Genomic DNA, 20,295 nt, shown 5'->3' on the forward strand with positions numbered 1-20,295 from the left:
AACTTTGTTTCTGCATTATAAACAAAGACCAAGCATATTATTTCCCAATCACTGTTCTGTGCTACCAAATGCCACTGGTAGGCCTGCATCTTCCATAACCTATTTTCTTTGTGGATATTTCTCCCTGTGCTGATTCGGAAGGCGTCATAAATTTGCCTATGCTTTCTGCATGTGGGGAAGCTGAACTGAGTTGCTGTTACACATGCTTATAAGCTGTGTAATATTGTGGGGTAGTAAGCAAAATGTGCTTTGAAGCTAGTGTGGGTGTACTCAGCCTATTGCATCCTGGAAATAACAGATTTGCTGAGATTTCTTGTGAATGCACAATATATACAGTACTTGTTGAAAGTTTCTGTTCTACTGGATATATATTAAGCAAGGTCTTTGCTGCACTACACGAACTTCTGGGCTAAAAGTCCTTGCAAGAAGTGTGGTAACCGTTGTCAGAGAGGTTCAGGTATAAGCTATCACATCAAACGTTGCATACATGAATCTAAACTCTTCTGGAATACTGACAGAGCACAGTTAGCCTTTGAGACTGTATTCCCAGCGCCAGCTGCTGCAGCAAGAAAAGCAGAACAGAGCTGTAATTTATACGGATTATGATTTTCTGCCATCTGTACTATGTACACCAGTTTTTGGAATGGCAGCTTTTGTGACTTCCTTTTCTTAGTCACTCCACTGTGACCCCACTAGCCTGAATTCAAATTTGCAGAACTTATTAGTGCTCATGTTGAAGGACTCTGCTTGTCACTTACTCCCCATGTCACTTACTCAGCTTTTTGTTACACATCTTATGGATTTGAAAGAGTTTCTGTTGTAATTACACTTGTGCACACAACACAGAGATTAAGGTTAGGAGGAACATCCAGAAAGATTAAATTCTTCACAGCGAATACAAAGCACATTTCCCACCTTTTCTAGACTTACCTGGCTGTTCGCTGATGGAGACTTGAGATGGACGGATTTCCTGAACAGTCTCAGAAGCTGTTTGTTCAGAAGCTCCTTCAAAAGAAAGGGTCATTGTTATTCAAAAGTGGATATCAAAGTCTGGGGGCAGTATGCACACTCACAGTCCAGATTTGCACTATTTAGTCCAACTTCAAACAGATTTTTGCTCCTACGCACTTTTTGACATAAAAATGCAAAAAAAAAAAACCAAAAAAAAAAAAACATAATAAAATGCTGGGATGTTACTAATCCTCCCAAACTCTGGCTAAGACTCCTCATCCCCCTCCAGCTTAGGGAACTGTACTGGTGCAAAAAGATAAAAATTACATTGCTGTGTGCCAGCGTCAGAGAAGCCACAAATACCTGAGGTAAGAAGCTTTTGCTCAGAAGCCTATAAGTGAAGTCTTCTGCTTTCCTCTGATCTAATGTCATTTGAAAAAAAAAAAAAAAAAAAAAAAAAAAAGAACAATCCTTAAGCCAAATATTTATTTTAGACTTTGCATTATTAAGTTCAACTACTTAGAAGTGAGCAACTGTTATCAAAGACGGCATGTGAAAACAGTAAAATGAGATATAAATGCAGGAGTGTGAAAATGCGGAGAGAAAGTTCCATTAGCATTAGATTAACCACAAAATTTACCCTTCCTTTATTCATCACAGGAAAAGTCATTGTAACTTTATTAATGGTGAAAGGTTCAGTCATAGTTCTTCCTAAGGAAATAGGAGCAGTGTATCAGGATATCCTTCTTCCGCCCCGGAGTACCAATACTTTCAATTTTATATACAACGGAAGTAATTAATTGTAACACAAAGAAGCACAGCTGTGTTTCCTGATGGTCACACATGCAATAGCTGCTATTGTTCAGCATTTTGAATATGTGCACTGAGAACCGTTCAACTGCTTTGAATACTTTATACTTTGGGTAGCAGCTTTTGAATTTATAATGGCATTTTAATATGCTACTATCTTAGAGCTGATCCTGCATCCCTAATCAGGTAATTTTTGCTGATGTCAGTGGGAGTTGAAACTGAATTAGGCATAGCTGCCAAATCCAGAGATTTGCAGGCGAAGGCCATTTCTCTTTGGAAGCAGGGGAATTTATAGATTATTATAGATTAGATTATATAATATCAGGATTTGCTTCAGCTGCATGTGTTTTTTGAGTTTATTCAAGTTCCAGTACATATGCAAGTAACTTTAAGACACAGGGAGAAAAGATTTCTTACTATGCCCTTCATTACACATTTTCAAACATGTGGGTTAACTGCTGTGACTGAAATAGGAGCATATCCTTTTTCTTTTAGATTCAGTAGACCTATGTTATATTGTTTGCACTAGAGAATGAAAAAAGAGGTGAATGTTTTGCTGCATTTCTTATCTAACAGCAATGCATTCATGGTTAAAGATATTATTACACTGAGGAACAAAAATAGGATTTGATTAATTAAAATTATTCGGTTCATTTGTTTTGTATGAGATTCAGATCTATTTTGTTCTAACAACCTTGGAAGAACACTGCATCTTCCGTCTTGTAAATGTCCCTCTTTATAAATCTTGACAGTGCCCACCAGAGCTGCCAGCAACAAAGCTCCCTGAATCCACTCCTCTTGAGAATAAGGCTATTACACATATCGACAGATTTTTTCTTCCTCTGTATTATGAAGAGTTCTCTTTGTTTAACAGCAGACTGGAAAACATTTCCTATTTCAGCATTCAGTTTCTGTTGCTGAAAAGGACAGTCAGTTGTCAAGAAGAGAATTATTTGTTAAAAAGGTTGGAAGCGATGAAGCCTCCACATCAAGAGGAAGAAAAGTTAAGACAGTGTGGTTTGGGATCTAAGAATTACTCAAGCTTGTAAAAGGAATTAATAAATCTCACTTGTAATAAAAAGTGGAGGAACAGAAATATATGTTAGTGTATTACAAATCTTCTAAGAGTGAAGCGGATAATTAAAACTTCCTTATAGATCATTGGGCAGAGCAGAATTAATTCATAGTTAATTCAAACTATCAATTTTAAAACAGCAGTAGAGTCTAACCCTAAATACTTAATCTTGTTAGAGCAAATGAAGACTTCATAGATTTTATTTGCATGCATCTAGGGAAATCATATTACTAAGTCTCCAGCAAACTGATGTGAACAAAGTGCCCAGGTGAAGCTCCTGCTGAGCCTACAAGTACTCTTTTTCTGTAAGACTTTTTATGTTCTTGCTACCCTACATTGGCTTTAATATACATACATATATATTTGAAATATTTCCTGTATTTATAAGGAAAATTCTCTCAGAGTTTATGATCTGGTGAAAACAGTGCTTTTTGTACATAGGAGTCTATTAGAAATAAGACTGTAAAAAGCTCAGCAAGGCATAGAAAGAAAAAACAAACAACAAAGAAAGAGCAAGCAGAAAACGCAATAGGAAATTTGATTCTTGACGGGCAAAATGTTTCCTAAAGCTCTTGTGAAGTCAGGCATAGTTCCCCCATTCCTACAGCCCTTGGCAAGACAGAGTTGTGGTCCCTACTGCATGTCTTATTTAGGAATCTGTTCAGCTCCTGCAGCAGCTGCCTGAGTCATATCACAGGTATAGATAGCTTTTGTATCCTCCTTCCTCTCTGTTCACTAGCACGAGGCTAAAGAAGCTGGACTGCAGAAATAATACCAGAATACAACAAGTGCTGCAGCTGCAGAAATGGTTTCCTGTTTCCTTCTGCCTGTGTTCTGCACATTGAGCTGCTGTTCTCTGGAGTCTCTCCATGGTGCTCTGCAGTCCTGCACTGCACTCAGTTCCACATCATGCTTTTTGGACTGAAGGTTGGCTGAGGCTTGCAACACTGAAAAAATGAAAAATACCTTTGCCTTTTTACTACCAGTGCTTCATTTGTAGATCTTTAAAAAAGAAAAAAAAAGGAAAAAAAAGGAAAAAAATACCTTCCCTCACAGATTTGATTCTACCCTAATTGAATTAACTAAGATTATGTTTAAAACAGTTAATAAGATCGGTATCATTTCTAACTAACAGACAGTTCCAATGAATTTATAATCAAAAGAATGTGTTTTCAAGTACAGTAATTCTGAAGAAAAAAGACAAGAATTCATGTAAATAAAATGAAAGGAATGCATCCCCAACTAAAGGGTAACGTTTGTTTAACGCGTAGTGTGAAATATTCACTTTGGTAACAGTAACAGTGAAGAGCTCATCGGCTTTTAAAAACATATTTGGATCACAGATTTTATACGTATGGATTTCAGAGACTGAAGGGAAGAGGAATCACACAAAGATTAAGTCCTATCAGATGGATGACCTTCTACCTATGCATACCTCTCCTAAACATAAGTTTAAGATTCACAGTTCCCCAGTGATTCCAAGAACTGGAAAGAAATTCCTGGACTGGAAATGACAAAAGAAAGCAGCTGCAAGACTACCCGATTCATGATTTAATATTTTTTTTAATACAGCTCTCTTCATCACGACAGTCTTGAACTGCTCTTTCTGTATTTTATGTTAGGCTTCTACACCCCATCCTGGTCAAGTGGAGAATTAACGTATGTTTATTTTCAAATTCAGACTACAGTGTCTCTGAGTGTTGCTGTACTACCAGGATAAATACCTCATGTTACTAAAACCTGACATGTCCAAGCTTTTGCAGATTGCTAAATCCTGACCAGGTGAGATGTCTGTTACTGATAACTAGCTCACGGGAACACTGCCTCTTTCTGAGTGCCTATCACCTGAAGTGTTCATCTTTGATTTAAACAGGTATCTCTGCCTTTCCTGCAAGGTAAACAAGGCAAGTCAAAACAAAACGGGTTCGATTCTTTCTGAGGTTAAGCTTCCACAGTTACTTTCATTAAGGGAAATACAACTGGGTTCTTAAGGCAGCACATCAAGAAAATGCTTCCATCATACTGCATTATCTCACACGTTAGCATTGGTCAACAAACTGCTTCTCACAGGCAGACTGCTGTATGAATGTAAACAAGGAGTTTTAGTCTAATCATATAGTTTTCATACTTTCGTTGTTAACCCGTGTCTCAAAAAAAGTTTATACCTCATGAAATTGAAACCATACGGTGCATACTGTATGTTTAGAAAAATAAACATAAATACAGTATTTCCATGTGATGTTTCATCAGACAACCAGAACAATACTGTGATGCAAATACCTTTCGAGGTTGTTATGATTCATCATTTTAGATCAAGATTAAGCTGTCTTTTGCAGGTCTGATATTACTAAATTTTTTTAAAATTTATTTTATTTTTATTTTATTATTTAAACTGAAATTACTAAAGTTTATTTTTACTGAATTTATTTTGTGATTAAGACTAGTATTTACACAGCCTGATGCTCCTTATTTATGCCATGAATAGGTACATTGGCAGGGTAGAGCAAACCAAATCCTCAGCAACATAATTTCTGATGTGACAGGACTATTGCCTGAGATATATTCAGTGCCCAACTCCTTAAAAAAATACCAGCTAAGAGAGCAGTTTCCATGATTACTTACAAGAAATTCAATGAAAACAGTTTATCTATTTCATAAGTGAGCTCAAAAACAAATCAAGGCTAATAGCTTTTGCTGAATTCAGGCACGATGGGTTTAAATCACTATCCAACATCTGAAAAATGCAGGACTGTATTACCACACAGATCATTACCAAGAGAGATGCTAGCTCTAACAGCTTTGGTTCTGCTTGGGAGCACACACATGCATGTTGCATTCTTCTTCCATATTGAGTGTCTATTCTGCTGCTACAATCTGATAGTAGACAGAGTGGAGGAACAGCAGACTCATATTTTCCTTTGAAATTATAAACATAAGCATACAAGTTCTGTATTGCTTGGCATGAGCACTGTGATTTTGTCTTTCTTGGCTGTCTTTGTCTTGGACACTGACATTTTTTTTCTGGCTCATCGGAAAAAAATTTTCTACAAGTCTAGTAATGCAAGTCCTACATTTCTTAATGCCTTTCTCTGTAGTATCTGGCCACCTACACTTAGTAGGTGTGCCTTTAATTGCCTGCGTTTTAAAGGAGTCCGCAAAGCAGATAGGTTTGAATGTACTTCCTCTTTTGTTTCACTATATGGGATAGAATGCAAGCTAAGCAGTTGCCTAACAATGCACGTGTACAACACATGTGAACTACATTACTTAGCCACTGTGCTCATCTTACACACAAATGGGACAACATAAACTCTATATGACACTAGCAGACAAAAATGGAGCTGGACTGTGGAGAGGTCAGCACAACGAGCAAAGCAGGGTTTCTCACATCATACATGCATGTGGTTAAGTGAGATTGCTTCCCAATTGGTTACTCTCTAAAAACAGCTTATCTGGGCATGCAGATGGCCTAAGGGGTGTCTTGGTCAATAGCAAAGGGAAAGCGAGCAGGTTTGTGTGGTCATGATTGGCCCTGTGTACAAAGTTCCTGGTGCAGAGCTGTGTAATGGGACCACATCAACATTAGAGTTGCTGCCACTCTGCTGAGTGAAAGGTCTGGCTGCTCATCCCATGGCACAGTGCTACTAAAGCTCCTTCTGCACTGCTGTTGGGAGACAGACAGACAAATTGTTACTTTGGTAATGTGTCCTAATGACGAGGAGCTTGGAAATGCAATGCAAATCATGGCCTTTAGCAATCTTATCAGTGAGCAGAGAAGCTCGTTGCAGAAGTTATGATGTATTCCAATCTAACTAGCCAGCTTTGTTTATTTAAAAAGGAAATGGAAAAAAGCAAACGAACAATTCCGTTCGTTGCAACTCTCATCACTCATAAGGCACTGGGATGTCAAGCATTTCAGAACTATTCTTCCACAGAGCTCAAGGACCGGTGTGAGGCCCTCACTTTTCCACAGGCAGCTTCCACCGTCACCCCTCACCTCACCTCCACAGCGCTCCCGGCCGCGCTGCCCCTTGCAGCTCCGCCGCGCCCTCGCGCCTCTCTGGCGCCTCCTACAGGAGCTGCGGCGCCTATTTCACTGGGAAAGCTCTTCTCGACGGTCCTTTCGCGGAGCCTCAGGTGGCGGCTTGCTGCGGCCCATACTACCGCCCGTGACGGGAGCAGCGGGGGAGGAGAAGCGGCCAACTTTTTCCCGCGGCACACCGCCAGCGCGTCGACGGAATGGCGGTGGAAGCGGGAGGGCTCTGAGGGGCGGCCTCGCGCCTCTCAACGGCGGCAGTCGGCATCGGCGCCGCCTCCGCAGAGCGCGCGTCCCCGCTCTCCCCCTCCCTTCGCTGTGCGCGCGGTCGGGCTCGGCGGGCGCCGCGATTGGAATCCGGCTCCGGCCCGCCCCGCCCGCTCCGCAGGGACGCGCCGGGCGTCGGGAGCGCCTGCCGGGGAGCGAGCCTGCGCCGAGCCGCCCCGCCCCGCCCTCCTCCTCCCGGCGCTCGGCCGCCTTCGCTCCCGTCTCCCAGGAGCCGTCGGGGTCCCGGGCGCGGCCCGCGTAACGCGGCGGGAGCGGCTCCCTCCTGCTTCGTCTTCTCTCCCGCCGCAGAGGATGAGGAGCCCCCGCGAGCGGTGAGTGCGGGGTCGGGCCGGCCGGGCGGCGAGGAGCGCCGCGCTCCCGCGTTCTACCTTCTCTCAGCCCGCGGGGCTCCGAGCGCCGGGCCCTCGTCCCGCTCTCCCCGTCGGACGCCGGCTCGGGCCGCCTGCCCGAGGCTCTCCGACCCGGCCGCTCGCCCCGCGGCTCGGGCCGACGCTCGGAGACCCGTCTGCGGGCGAAGCACGGGGGCTCTCGGGGCCGCCGGCTTCCTGCGTGGGCACGGGGCCGCCTGCGGGGCCGGGCAGGCCCGGCGCACGCCGCTCTGTCTGGCCGCCTTCTCCCTCCCCCTGCGTCTGCGCCCGCGGTGTTGTAATTCCAGGCGCGGTGCCGAGCCGGCGGCGGAGCGGGGCCTGCGAGCGGCTCCGGGAGGCCGCGGGGGGCGGCACGGCACCGCACGGCACCGCACGCCTGCGGAGCGGGGACTCGCCGCTGCTGGGCGGGAGCGTCCGCTGTCCGGTTCCGGTTACACGCGGCGTTCTCGTACCTGGTGACAAGATGTCCCGAAGAGGTTGAAAAACTTGACTGGCTTTTCGTCGGCCTTTAATCTTCTGTACGACTAAGACTGAATTCGGTATCGAGGTGCGGCGGGAGGCTGTAGCACGTCCGTGAAGCGGTTGTCTGGCCTGTTGTGGTGAAGGCTGTGCGATGGGGAGTCTTCCAGGTGCGGGCTGGTTGTGTTTGGGACCCGTGTTGTGTGTTCCGTGAGGACGGGTAACAATTTGGTGGGTTCCATTTGCAGTCAGCTCCTCGGTGCCTGCCCTCTGTGGGAGTGGAGCAGCTCCTTCTGTGATGGCCTGGGCTGGAACTGTTCCCTGATTCGCAGTAGTACCTCGTCCTGGAATGAGGAGCTGCACGAGCTGATATTGATATTCAAATTCGTTATTTCAGCCCATAGTTAGTAAGACACTCGCGTTGTGGTGTTCTGTAGCAGCCTGAAAAAAATACTACTTTTGATTATGTGTGTCCTGTGTGTCTTTACTTTTGTTACTTTCTTATAGGTCTTTCAACACATGTGCTTTGTTGTGTTAGGGTCTGTGTGGTTTATATTTGTGTATGGACACATGCGTGCCCTGCAGGCTCTGAGTGCGGAGATCTGTCAGAGATCTTAATGCATAGCTGTGATCTTCAGCTGCCTGTTCTCTACTTATCCCCTTGGTCACTCTGTTTGCGGACAGTGAATTCATGAGGGCTGATTGGAATTCTTCTCTTCAAAACGAAAAAGATATGGTTTGGAAGACACCTCTGCATGTCACTGGGCCCAGCCCCTACCCAAAGCAGGGAGGTCAGCTATTGGTAAATGGCAAGAAGTAACACAGAACTTGGAATCCACCGGAATCCACCAGTCAAAGGGCGTTCCCTAGTCAAGATTCCTAGCTCCTAGCTCCAGATTCTGGTGTTCTTGATGCTGGCACTGATGATGGTCACAGTGAGAATTGTAAACTTTGTAAGGAGAAACAAAAATACTCAATGCAATTGAATAAGTGGTGTATGTGCTTTTTCTGGGTGCCAAAATTTGGGAACCAGGGTTCTAAAGCATAATTAATGTAAGTAGTCGTTAACCTATACATAGCAGTTGGCTCACTTTTTGAGCTACTCCAAGTTAGGGTTAACAAGGTTTGGGTCTCATCTAGGTTTGAATGGGGTGCTTTTCAGATGTGCAGTAAGCAGTCTGCTAGCTTCCTTTAGAAAAGACATGTGTTTCCCATAGATGAGTGTTACTGTGATATGAGTTGTCACAAAGCACTGGACTGCAAGGAGAAAAGTGTTTTGAAGAAACAATAAATAGCTTTGTCTACTTCCTGGAGTCCTGAAAAGCAAGCGGTAGGTGGGTGGCTTAGGTTTTTATTTATTTTTTCCCTTGGTTTAAAGGTAGGAATTTGTTCTCTGTGAAGCAATTGGGACATAATATGACTATGCAGTGGTAATTAAAAAGAAAACGAAAAAGCTAGAGAAGGACTTGCTAAATATTCACTAAGTTTTATAGTGAGAAACCAGAATAGGCTACATTCACAGCTTAAAAGAAAAGAAATTGTTTTGAAAATAGCGGCGTTAAACAACACTGAATTAATGGAATCTTTCTTACGTTGCTCATCAGTCAGTGTAACTAAGAACTCCTACAACTTCACAGAGAAGAACGAGGCCCACATATGTAACAGATGTGTCATGAATGTTTCAATAAGTCCCCTTTATTAAAGTGATCAAAGAAGAGATAGTGGTGCTTGCAGTAATTTTGATTTGGCCAAGCTTTCAAAAGCATCAAACTCACCTTCGCCCAAGTCCTTAAAAGCAAGAAACCAATAGAAAAAAGCCAATCACTCTGTTTCTCTTTTGTTTGTCATTGTGGATGGCAACTTCTGTCATGAGGACAGTATCTTCTTCCAGTAAATGTCTGACACATAGAGCTTCTGTAGCTTTGGTAAGTGGCTGGAAGGCATGGATGGGCAAACAGACAAGATGGCATATGTAAGGGCACGTACTGCAGATGTATTTCTCCCTTGCTTTTGTCAAGCATCAGACCTTTCTCTGTGAGGTTTTTGGTTCCTCGTTTGAAAGGGGAGGAGGGAACAGAGCATGTCTTCAATGCATGGGTTTTGCTTCACATACCTGAATATTTTCCGTAAATAAATCATGTAAGTATTGCAGTAATGTTAAGACATGTGACTTCAGAGCTCTTGTATGTAGGCACTGATGGAGTGCTTAGAGCCTTATTTCACACGTTAATTTTCCCCAAATGTATGTGGGGGTGGGGGGCAGTGTATGTGCTTCATTTTGACAGCAGGCTTGCTTGTAGCAGCTGATGATTTAGTGCCTTTTCTTCCTTGAACAAGAGCTGCAAAAATCTTCTGCAGTTGCTCCACCGAACCCTTGCTGATTATTCCTAGTCATGGTGATGTCATGGAGTTTCTGTGCTTTCTAAAACATTTAGTACTTTAAAGGGAAAGCAAGGAATTTCTGTCTCTGATTCTCGTAGTCGCTTAAAAATCACAGTGAAGTATGTAGATCAGTTGATTTTTCTCAGGAATAGCCATTTTATTTACCTCCCCAAAGAAGTTTAAAACAACAACAACAAAACCATGCAAAATTTAACCCACTGTATTGAATTCTTTAAAAATAATCTGTGAACTGTAATGCATGCTCCTTGAAATAGGACAGAAAGTTGAAGTAGTCAGCTAATTTATCTTTCTTGTGAAGAAGACATAGCTTTTGCTTTCTTAATATTCTTGTTACTTAGAATAGCTATTTTGTGAGGGATTCAGTCCAGAAACATACACTCCGTACTTCGTGCTCTAGGCGTGTGTTTTGTGCCTCCCTTGACAAAACAAAGCAATTTTTCTCCTAGTCTTTAATATCAAGAATTTCATTCTCCTCTAGGGAGGGTGAATGTTAGATTCCTTTTGTTCTCCTCTGAGGCTGTGTCCTGACTGAGAGAGTAGGCTGCAGCCTCTGGCTGGTCTGACCACTGTATGAGATGGGGCACTCACAACACCATATGGGAATCACAGAAATGAGAGGATGTTGTAGTTTCCTGTAGTCAGCTTACAACTGAAACATTTTACATCAGTGTTTTTGACAATATAATGGGGCTTGAGATCTTCATTTGTGTTACAGCAGAGATGAGATGTGTGAGTTTCTGGTTATGAAGCTGTTGACGCTGCTTTGAGGTCTATACTGTAGTAGATCTAGTCTTTGCCGTTTTCCTAGTGGATGCCTTATAGTCATCCTTCTCTTTCTTTTGAGTTCTGTGCATTTCACTCAGCTGTACTATTTCAGGAAGAATTGGTAAGTAAAAAAATCAAAATAGTTACTAAAGCAGACAACTGAATTCTAGTTCATGACTGTGTAAAAATGCACGGGTTGTATATGCAGAAAGAGAAGCAGTGGTGAAGACTTAAAGTCCGGTGTGTTATTTCTATAGAATTTATTGAGGACACATATTGTTTTAGTGGAATTGATTGACTTGATGGAGTGCTTCCTTTAAGCTCATTGGTGGCATAGTTTGCCTGTACTGCATTCAGAGGTGTTTGTGTTCCTTCGGATTGAGGTGTGTAACTCATTGGAAGTACTTCAAAAGTTTTCAACATGATAAAATCTGTGAAGTAACAGTTAAGAGAGTATGATCCCCGTGGCCCTTCAAAACAGAGAGAAATACAGTAGTTTAAAATGTGATTATTTTTTTTTAGTACATGATAGAATGGGCTGTGCAATAGAAGAAGAAATTGCCACTTCAGCTCAGCGGTGCTGTAGTTTAATTTCTGTCGCATGTTATAAGAGCAACTATGTGTTTTACAAAAAAATTGATACTAGTTCAGTTTTCTCTGTGTTTCTTCATACGACTGCTTTGCGAGATGGCTTCAGTCAACTTCCTCAGCTTAAGATGTGGAAGCACCTAGCAATTTTTTGTCTGGATTCCCTCAGTGCATCATTCTGCAGAGGGAAACACGTATCAGCATTGTTGTGTTGTGGCTTATAAAGAATACAAGCAGATGTAGCAGGGGTAAGACAGATATCAAAGAAAGTCTCTGAAGTCATGTACCAGAATTCAGACCTGCTTTGTGGAAGCTCCTTTTCACTTTTGCAGTTGCTGAAATCCTAAGCTTGCTATTCTTGAAGACTCTTGTCTTAACAGTGTTAATTATTAACGACTTTTTCTCCAGTTGAGGGGGGGAAAAACCATTCATGTGCATTTATACTTCCTTTGTAAGAGCCTGGTGCCAGACTATACTGGAAATCAGTGGGTCGAGTCCCAGTTCTGAGTCCCAAAGTCGTGCAAGACTTTGCTGCTACAGGAAATTAACGTTCTGCTCACAGAAGATTTGATGCACATCTTAGTGCATTGCATGTTAAAAGAGAATTCCATGCATACAGAAGCAGTGAAAAGATTGATAGAGGATGTAGCCTGGCTTGTACGTTCAGATATCATTTTCTAGTCCATTTGATTTTTCCCTATTTGTTCAGTTGAAAGTTCAGTCTATAGTGCTGATGCATAAGCACAGACACCATGTCCCGTGGTGTTGTGCAGGAGTATGAAAGTGCTTTGAAAACAGTGTGAACAAGTAACGTGGGTGGAATGTTTTAGCAGGAAAAGTATTGACTGGAACTTGTAGTCCCCACTCTTGCAAATGGAAGAGAGAACAGTGGGAACGAGTGGCTTGTAGTTGCTAAAGTGTCTGGAAGCACAAAGAAAAACAGAAGGATGTGCAGAGTGTGTTCCGTGTCCCCTCTTGCTGCATATCTTCTTCCTTGAAAGAGAAATGCAGCTCTTCCAGATTTCCTTGGAGTATGTTTCAGAGATTCTTTGTCCCTTTTTCTGCCTTGGCCTAAGAAGAAGCTGTTCAGAACCAGCTGCTGACCTGGAAAGCTGACAGTTAATGACAAGATAGGATAAGGATGCTGCACAGGAAGGCTCTGCTGCTAATGAGGTACAGACTCAGCACCCAAGACATTGACTATGCTCAATTCAGATCAGTGAATGAATTTTAGTTTGATAGTGATACTGATCTTTAAGTAACGTTCCTGAAGGAAGGAATTAAAAACAAACAAAAACTTTCAAGGCAATTTGAATAAAGCTGATTCCTGATGCCTCTTCTCTGAGAGGAAAACAAGTTAACCTTGCAGAATTAAAAGAATTCTTTTTTGTTTTTACATGTTGACATTTCTCTCATTTTGTTTTCTACATTTCCTTGATTGCAACAGTTTAGTCTATTTTATGAAAGTATCCTATAGAAAATGGTCTCTGGGAATGTCCAGAGGTGTATGCCGTTCATTAAGGCTGAAGGCAGTGCCCTTCCTTTCCTAGGCAAATTGTTAATGTAAGCTTAAAAATAGAATAAATATTGTTAGGTTTTGAAACCACGTCCATCATAGCTGCTGAGCTGAATTTAGTGATCCTGGTTGGGATCTTGGCTCTTTAAAATCCGTAGTGTGACCAAGGTTTAAGAACATTTCTTAGTAATGCCCTTATCTTCTACTTTGATTAGTAGAATGAAACTTTTTTTCACCTGTGCTAATTCCATTTGTATTTTCTGATATTACTGGTACATGAATTGATTCTTACTGAAGTAGCTGAAGTTGATAGCCACTGATAGTGGTCTGTGCTGGTCTTAATGTTTTGTAACACAGAATCACAGAATGGCCAGGGTTGGAAGGGCCTCAAGGATCATGAATCTCCAACCCCCTGCCACAATGCTGGGCCACCAACCTCCACATTTAATCCAGACCAGGCTGCCCAGGGCCCCGTCCAACCTGGCCCTGAACACCTCCAGGGACGGGGCATCCACAGCCTCTCTGGGCAGCAGTTCCAGCATCTCTCACTCTCTCTGTAAAGAACTTCCCCCTGACATCCAACCTAAATCTTCCCTCCATGGATTATCTTGGGATATGCTGAGATACGTTTTTTTCTTTTTGAACTTATAGTTAATACAACCCTTTTTAGAAGGAATCAAGAATTTGAATGTTCTTCCACTCACAACTTAGGGCAGAGGGCTGTGGTGAAGTGCCAGATCATCCCCTTGTAGCCGATATTCTTCAGTGTCCCATTCTTAAAATTTCATGGAAGGAATGCAGTTAGAGATGTGCCAATTTGGGTTACACCGGGAACTAGGAAATAAAACCCGACCCAGACAGGACAGTTTGTATTGAACCCAATCCTCTGCTGAACTGTCTGTTTTTGTTCCTCCCCGACCATGCTTCACTCCCCCACCTCTCTTCAAATTCACAAGTTTTTAAATGTAGAGATGTTTCTAATTTAGAAAATTATTTTGGTGTAATGAACTAAATCAGAAAAGAGGGGACAAAGCTGAGGGAGGTCAAACAACAGATGGAAATAGAAAATATAAAAACATCTAGTTTAAAAAAAAAAAAAAAATCCCCTTGAAATAATGGAATCTAAATGCTGAAATTATACATCTGTTTGGCAGCTGTGCATTCCTTAGCCTGGGGTTCTGCTGCAGAAATGGCGTTAGTAAACTTTAAGAAAAGATTTCAAATGCGGTTGTATAATGTTTATGCCCCTCTGTAATACTTTAGGTAATAGTCCTAGAAATCTGCAGGAAGCAGAGGTGGAGGAAAGAGGTGGCAAGCTGATGTAAGAATGGCCATCTTTAGCAGTAAGCATCCGTGGCATTTATACTTGTTACTGCGTGAAATTCTGTCAGCTCCTTTCTCGTTGGTTCTTCATGAGTATCTTTTAATTTCTGCTGAATGTTATTAATCGAAAGGTGAGTTGGCCACGGGGAAAAATAACCCAGTAGTAAGTGCTTGTGTATCAAACGACAGTGTGCTACTAAGAGAGGAACATGAAAAGCCCAGCCCCGGGTGTTTTGTTCCCAACAACGGCCAGCATTACCATTCTGGAGAGGAGCGTGAGTCTGTAGCAGGCAGCTGAGGAATTACACCACTTTGTGGCAGCTTCTTCCTAAATCCCAACAACCAGAAGCTAGCTGAGACATTAAATCCTTGTATATACATCCACAGCATGTTTCTATACAGTATTAGAAGGAGTTTTGTCTGAAATTGAAAATGTCTTTATCAACTATTAAGCAAGATGTAAAATTGTACATTTTTGTATTTTCCTTTGTGTGTTTTTTTTTCCTTTGTACTCTTCTGATGACAGTGGTATTCATCAGTTCTGTGTTGATACTGAAATGACTTATATTAGAGCATGTCTGTGAGCACAGGTTAGTTTGTATACTGTTATGGAAACTGTTGGTTTATGGATTTTTTTAATACAAGAGCCTGTGATTTTTATTCTGTAAAAAAATAACAATTGAGAATTCTTGTTTGAAAGAATTCTGGCCAAAATTTAAAAATTGGATGTGATGTATCACGATATAAATGTTACGAGTTTGTGTTTTGTTTCTTTGTACTTCTGTTTTTCAGAAATTTGAAAACAGTTTTCAAAGTGTTTCTGGTTTTGGAAGAAGTGTTGCTTTTTTTTTTAGCAAGATAATTTTGTGTGTTTGGAAAAACTAAAAGTAAAATATAGAAAGTAACGTGAAGGGGGAAGAACTGGGGGGGGGGAAGCTTTGGGTGAGCTGCAAATGCAGGTGGGGAAGACTTCTGAGGATATGAAAGCAGAAATAAGGCTTGGGGCAAGGAGTTTCAGGTGAAAGGAGGCGAGGCAGTGGAGTAGCAGCATGGCAAGGAAGGTTGGATAGGTTTGAGCTCAGCATCACAGTAGGGGTGAGGTATACAGAGAGATCTAGGAAATCTAGCGGCACTAGGATTCTTCTTTCACAAGCCGTTCCCCAGAAGACTTCCTTCAGCAGAGACCCATCTATCTCCTTTCTCTGGAAGAGCTGCATAGCACCTCTTGAACTGTACTTTTCACACAGCAGGCATTCCATTGTTGTCATTTCTGATTATTCCCTCCAGCATGTGTGACTTCATAGCGTGATACAAAGTTTCCAGCCAGTTTTGTCAGTAAGATGTTTCCCTCCACAGGATTACTTTCCTGTACATACTTTGACTTGATTGTCTGTAATATACAGCAAACAAACTGGAGCAGCTAAACGTGTATGTGCTACCTGATGGCTATAGTCTCAGTGAAATCCAAAAGATTTCACTGCAGATAGATAGGTGATAGAGCTGGCGTGCCGCAGGCTCTTCAGGAGGTCCAGGCTGGGGTGCTGCCTTGCCTCTTGGTGAGCAGTGGGAGTGTGGAGCTCTGCCTTGGATGGGTAAGTAGTAGTTCATAGAGAGCGAGTGGGTCAGAATGAGCAGGCAGGTCAGCATGGGTGGCGTTGGTGAGCATCCTGGTAGCCTTCCATGATGAAGCAACTAGCTCTGTGAATGGCAGGGAGCAGCAGATATCGTTGATCTTGTCTTCAGTAAAGCTCTTGACAGTGTCTCTTGTAGTATCTTCATGGACAAACTTAAAAAAGCATGGATCAGACAGACAATAAAATGGCCTCCAAACTGCCATTTTTGCATGGTTCTGATGAGCAGCATGAAGTCCAACTGGAGAGGTCAGTGCTAGGTCCAAATATAGTGTGATGCCTTTGGTAACGATAACTGCATGTTATCAGAGCAGGGACAGAGTGCACCCTCAGCAAGGCTGTAGGAGTTTTGTAGGTCACACAATTTGTGCTGTCATGCAGAGGGATCTGGGCAGGCTGGAGAAACGAGCAGAGGAGACTCTGCTCTGTGAAGCTGAACAAAGGGAAATGCAAAGCCCTGCACTTGGGGAGGAATAATGTTGGGTACTGGCTCAGAATAGGGTCTGACTGCCTGGAGAGCAGCTTTGCAGAAAAGGCCCTGGTAGTCCTGTTCAACAAGTTGAACGTGAGCCAGCAGTGCACCCTTGCAGCAAAGTGGGTGAATGGTATCTTAGGCTGTGTTTGGAAGAGTGTTGCCAGCAAGTCAAAGGAGGTGATTAATCCCTTCTCAGCACTGGTGAGACATCTGGAACATTGTGACCTGTTCTGGTTCACCAGTACAAGATGGATATGAATGTCCAGTGAAGGGCCACGATGATATCAAAGGTCTTAGGAGCTGTAATCTGAGGAGGGGCTGAGAGCTGGCATTTGAGCCCAGAGAAAAGAGCTCAGGGATTTCTGATCAATGTGTAGAAATTTCTAATGGAAGAGCAGAACAGAGACTGCACCAGTGTGCTCAGTGACAGGACAAGAGGCAATGGGTACAAAATGAAATAGAACAAATGCTATTTAAGCGTAAGTAGTACCCTTTTGCTTTTTATTTTTAATTTATTTAGAAACTGTTGATGGTCAAAAAATGGAATGGATTTGCCCTGAGAGGCTGATGTTAGAGTTTCTGATGTTAGAGATACCCAGAATGTGACTGAACACAACTCAGGGCTGCATGGAGGTTCCTGCTTTGAACACTGCGTGGCTGCTTTGCACCTCATCTATTCTGTGCTTCTGTAAATCTAGTGTTGGTTGGTATTAATTTACTGAAACTTAATCTAGGTAAATCCAGGTATTTTGTTACATTTTATTCCTTATCCCGTTGGCTTTTCTTTGTATTTTCTTCTGAATTTCTCAGAACACTGTCTTTCATCTTACTCTATTATTTTTTCTTGTCTACTCTCATGTCAATTGCAAACTTCGTTGGTTTGTTTTAACCAGCTGGGTAAGGGAGCCGTGTCTAAAATCTTGTGACTGTTTTATCGTGTGAATAAACCAGCTCCTCCTTCTGCGTCTATTGTATCAGCTGCATTTTAGATGGAAGTTGGGTCTGGGTACTGTTAGTGCTTGGTTACTCTGCTGGCTGGGAACTCACAGCCCTTCCTAGTGGCTTTGCCACTTGCTCAGGCTTACAAAATAGTTGAGCAGGCTGCTAGCCTAGCAATAGGTGGTTTTTTTTCTCCCATCCTGTTGCAGAGTCACCAGGTTTCAGCATTTTTGCTTTCACTCTTTAGTATTCTAACTATTGCTAAACAATCTTCAGTATGTTTTTTTTTGTTGTTGGTTTTGTTACCATTTGTATTTGTTGTTTTGTTTGTTGTTTTTTTTTAAGAGTCAGCTAGCTTACTTGTCTGCTGCTGAGTATTAGCTAGGTGGTGGAATGCATTATTTGTCAGATAAATTACCAGGGTCAAGAGTTTAAGGAGAATCAATATCAATTTGCTCTCTCCCCACTTTACTGTTTTAAATCTGTTTTCTCTGATAAAGTGACCATGGAAGACATGATGGTAATACTGAGTATTGCAGGCCATCAAGCATAACTGCTGGATGTGGCCAAATGGTGTAATAAACTATAATGTGTGTGCATAGGTATTACACATGTGCATGCAGAGTGGGGAAGAGGCATTGCAGCTTTCATAAGCAAAGGTCGTATCTCACTTGTTAGACCTTTGAAGGAATGTCATGTTTGTGTAGCAGTGATCCTGTTCATTAAGCCATTGTGAAGTTATGAAATATTCATCGTGTCCTCCAAAAAAAACCCTAACATTTCTTCAATATGAGGGGATAATTCTACCACGTGCAAATAATTTATTAAAATTAAAGGGGAAACAACAGCAACAACAACAAAAAAATTGCAGTGAACACTGCAGTGGAAAGGTACTAACAGCCTTGCATTTTGTGTGTTTAGAAACACTTTGGAAAGTGGAGTAGGTAGTAAAGAAACAGAAAATACAGGCAGTGTAGACTGCTGTAGTACTACTGAATATCTGGATGATAGAATATCAGATGAGATACAATAAGTGTAAAGTAACAATTCTAATGGGGGGGCTGAGGGGGGAATAATTAAAGACTCTAAAGTAGGTATCAAAGCTCTGGACGATTTTGGATAGTTTTCCAAAGAGCTCTTTGTTGTGAAGCTCCAACTTTAGATCACAAATATCTGCTTAGAATGACTTGTTTTACTCCCTTCTATCCAGTGCTAATAATTGTGGCCAGGTGGAAGGTTGGATTTGTTTGCTAATCTGACTGAAAACTAACCCTATGAAAAAGACCTTAATTTCTCCTTCCAGCTCACCAGGAGACCAGATGTGAAGTAATGGGGGAGGAAGGGCAGCGCTTCCATTCTAACAAACAGTGCAGTCTTAAATAAGTAAATTTTGAAGCAGCATTTTATACTGTCATTATAAGTCTTTAAAAAAAAAAAAAAAAAAAAAGATTATACAGCTGTGCATGTTGATTGTATATAAACATGCATATTATGTAATTCCGGTAACACAATTTCAACAATCTCATTAAAACAAGAAGATTGGTCTTTTTTTCCTTCCCCCAGCATTACTAATGGGGTGCAGTTCTAAATAGGCTTGTGTTTCTCATGGCCAGGAAAAGAAAAACAACTGTGAGGGCAGTGTGATGGTGATCTATCAAACCTGAAACGAAATTAAGAAATTGATAGAAAATAATTTTTCACCATGACTTTTTCTTTCCCACAATACAAGGGGAGGCAGGGGGTTTCCTACCCTCCTCACAGTGAGTACTTTAGCTGAAGAATCAACACCAGAATATGTGGCTGGGGCCCAAAGTATCTTCCAAGTTGCAGCTGACACAAATTTTTGGAAGGATGTGTCCGTTAGTGACAACAGTGTGATAACCTGTAGCCATTCTTAGGCACTGCATGGGCAATTCCAACTGGGGCAGACAGGAAGCTGTTCCTACCTTCTTTCTCTACATGTCTGCTAGCAAGGCGGTGTCCCATGCAGAGGACTCAGCCAGACATCTGGTAGAATCACTATGCTAATTCTTCTGCCTTTTATCACACTAGCACACACACCCAGTCACGTCAGCTCCTCTCCTGTTATATTCAGGAGTGACTTTCACACCTACTTTTGGTTATATCTCACTGACGTCTGGCTGCCTTGATTGACACATTCATTGGCTTAGGTTTAATGATACGGCCATCAAACATGAAGTAACGTGTTTTTACTGTCTGACTTGTCTTGAGCGTTTTCTGTTCGGGTGTTTTATTTTGCTTAGTGTGGAAAGTCTGATGATATAGTTTCCTAAAGACTGCAGCAATACAGCCAGATAGGCTTCCATTGATGTCTGCAATGAAAATCTGCTAGACGAATAAATAACAAGCAGACCGAGGGCGGCTTGAGATAAGCAGGCCTAACAGCTAGGTGTGCTAGAAAGGCCAGTTCTGTGCTCTATTAACACCACCCATGTGTGTCCTCACCTTCTTCTTTAAAGCAACTCTGGCACTCCTGTGATACCATAGGAAGTTAAATTATGTCTAAACTTGTTACTTCTTTTTTTTTTTTTTTCCCCACGGGTTTCCGTTTTTTGCAATGGTTGGGTCAGACCAGTTGGCTTGTGGAACAAGATGGCCCTTCCAACTGCAGCTTGGCTGTAGTGTAGGCTGCCTGTGGACAGAGCTG

The 20,295-nt window shown here is 42.2% G+C and overlaps 1 protein-coding gene and 1 long non-coding RNA gene across 3 annotated transcripts in view; one reads left to right on the top strand and one right to left on the bottom strand.

Moving 5' to 3' along the window:
• The window catches only part of LOC128078134 (uncharacterized), a 57,746-nt gene extending 50,614 nt beyond the window's left edge, over positions 1-7,132 (bottom strand). Inside the window, exon 1 of the long non-coding RNA XR_008205312.1 lies at positions 931-7,132. This is a non-coding gene — a long non-coding RNA (uncharacterized LOC128078134). The remainder of the gene's footprint in view (positions 1-930) is intronic.
• Positions 7,133-7,348: 216 nt separating this feature from the next.
• The window catches only part of BMPR1A (bone morphogenetic protein receptor type 1A), a 79,062-nt gene continuing 66,115 nt past the window's right edge, over positions 7,349-20,295 (top strand). The window contains exon 1 of one of the 2 annotated variants that reach the window (XM_052676658.1): positions 7,349-7,471. The gene's annotated coding sequence lies outside the window, so the exon portion shown is untranslated. The remainder of the gene's footprint in view (positions 7,472-20,295) is intronic. The other variant, XM_052676659.1, reaches the window with a different exon arrangement.

The sequence above is a fragment of the Tympanuchus pallidicinctus genome, unplaced genomic scaffold (genome assembly GCF_026119805.1).
Source record: "Tympanuchus pallidicinctus isolate F22 unplaced genomic scaffold, pur_lepc_1.0 scaffold16, whole genome shotgun sequence".
NCBI classification, from domain to species: domain Eukaryota; kingdom Metazoa; phylum Chordata; class Aves; order Galliformes; family Phasianidae; genus Tympanuchus; species Tympanuchus pallidicinctus.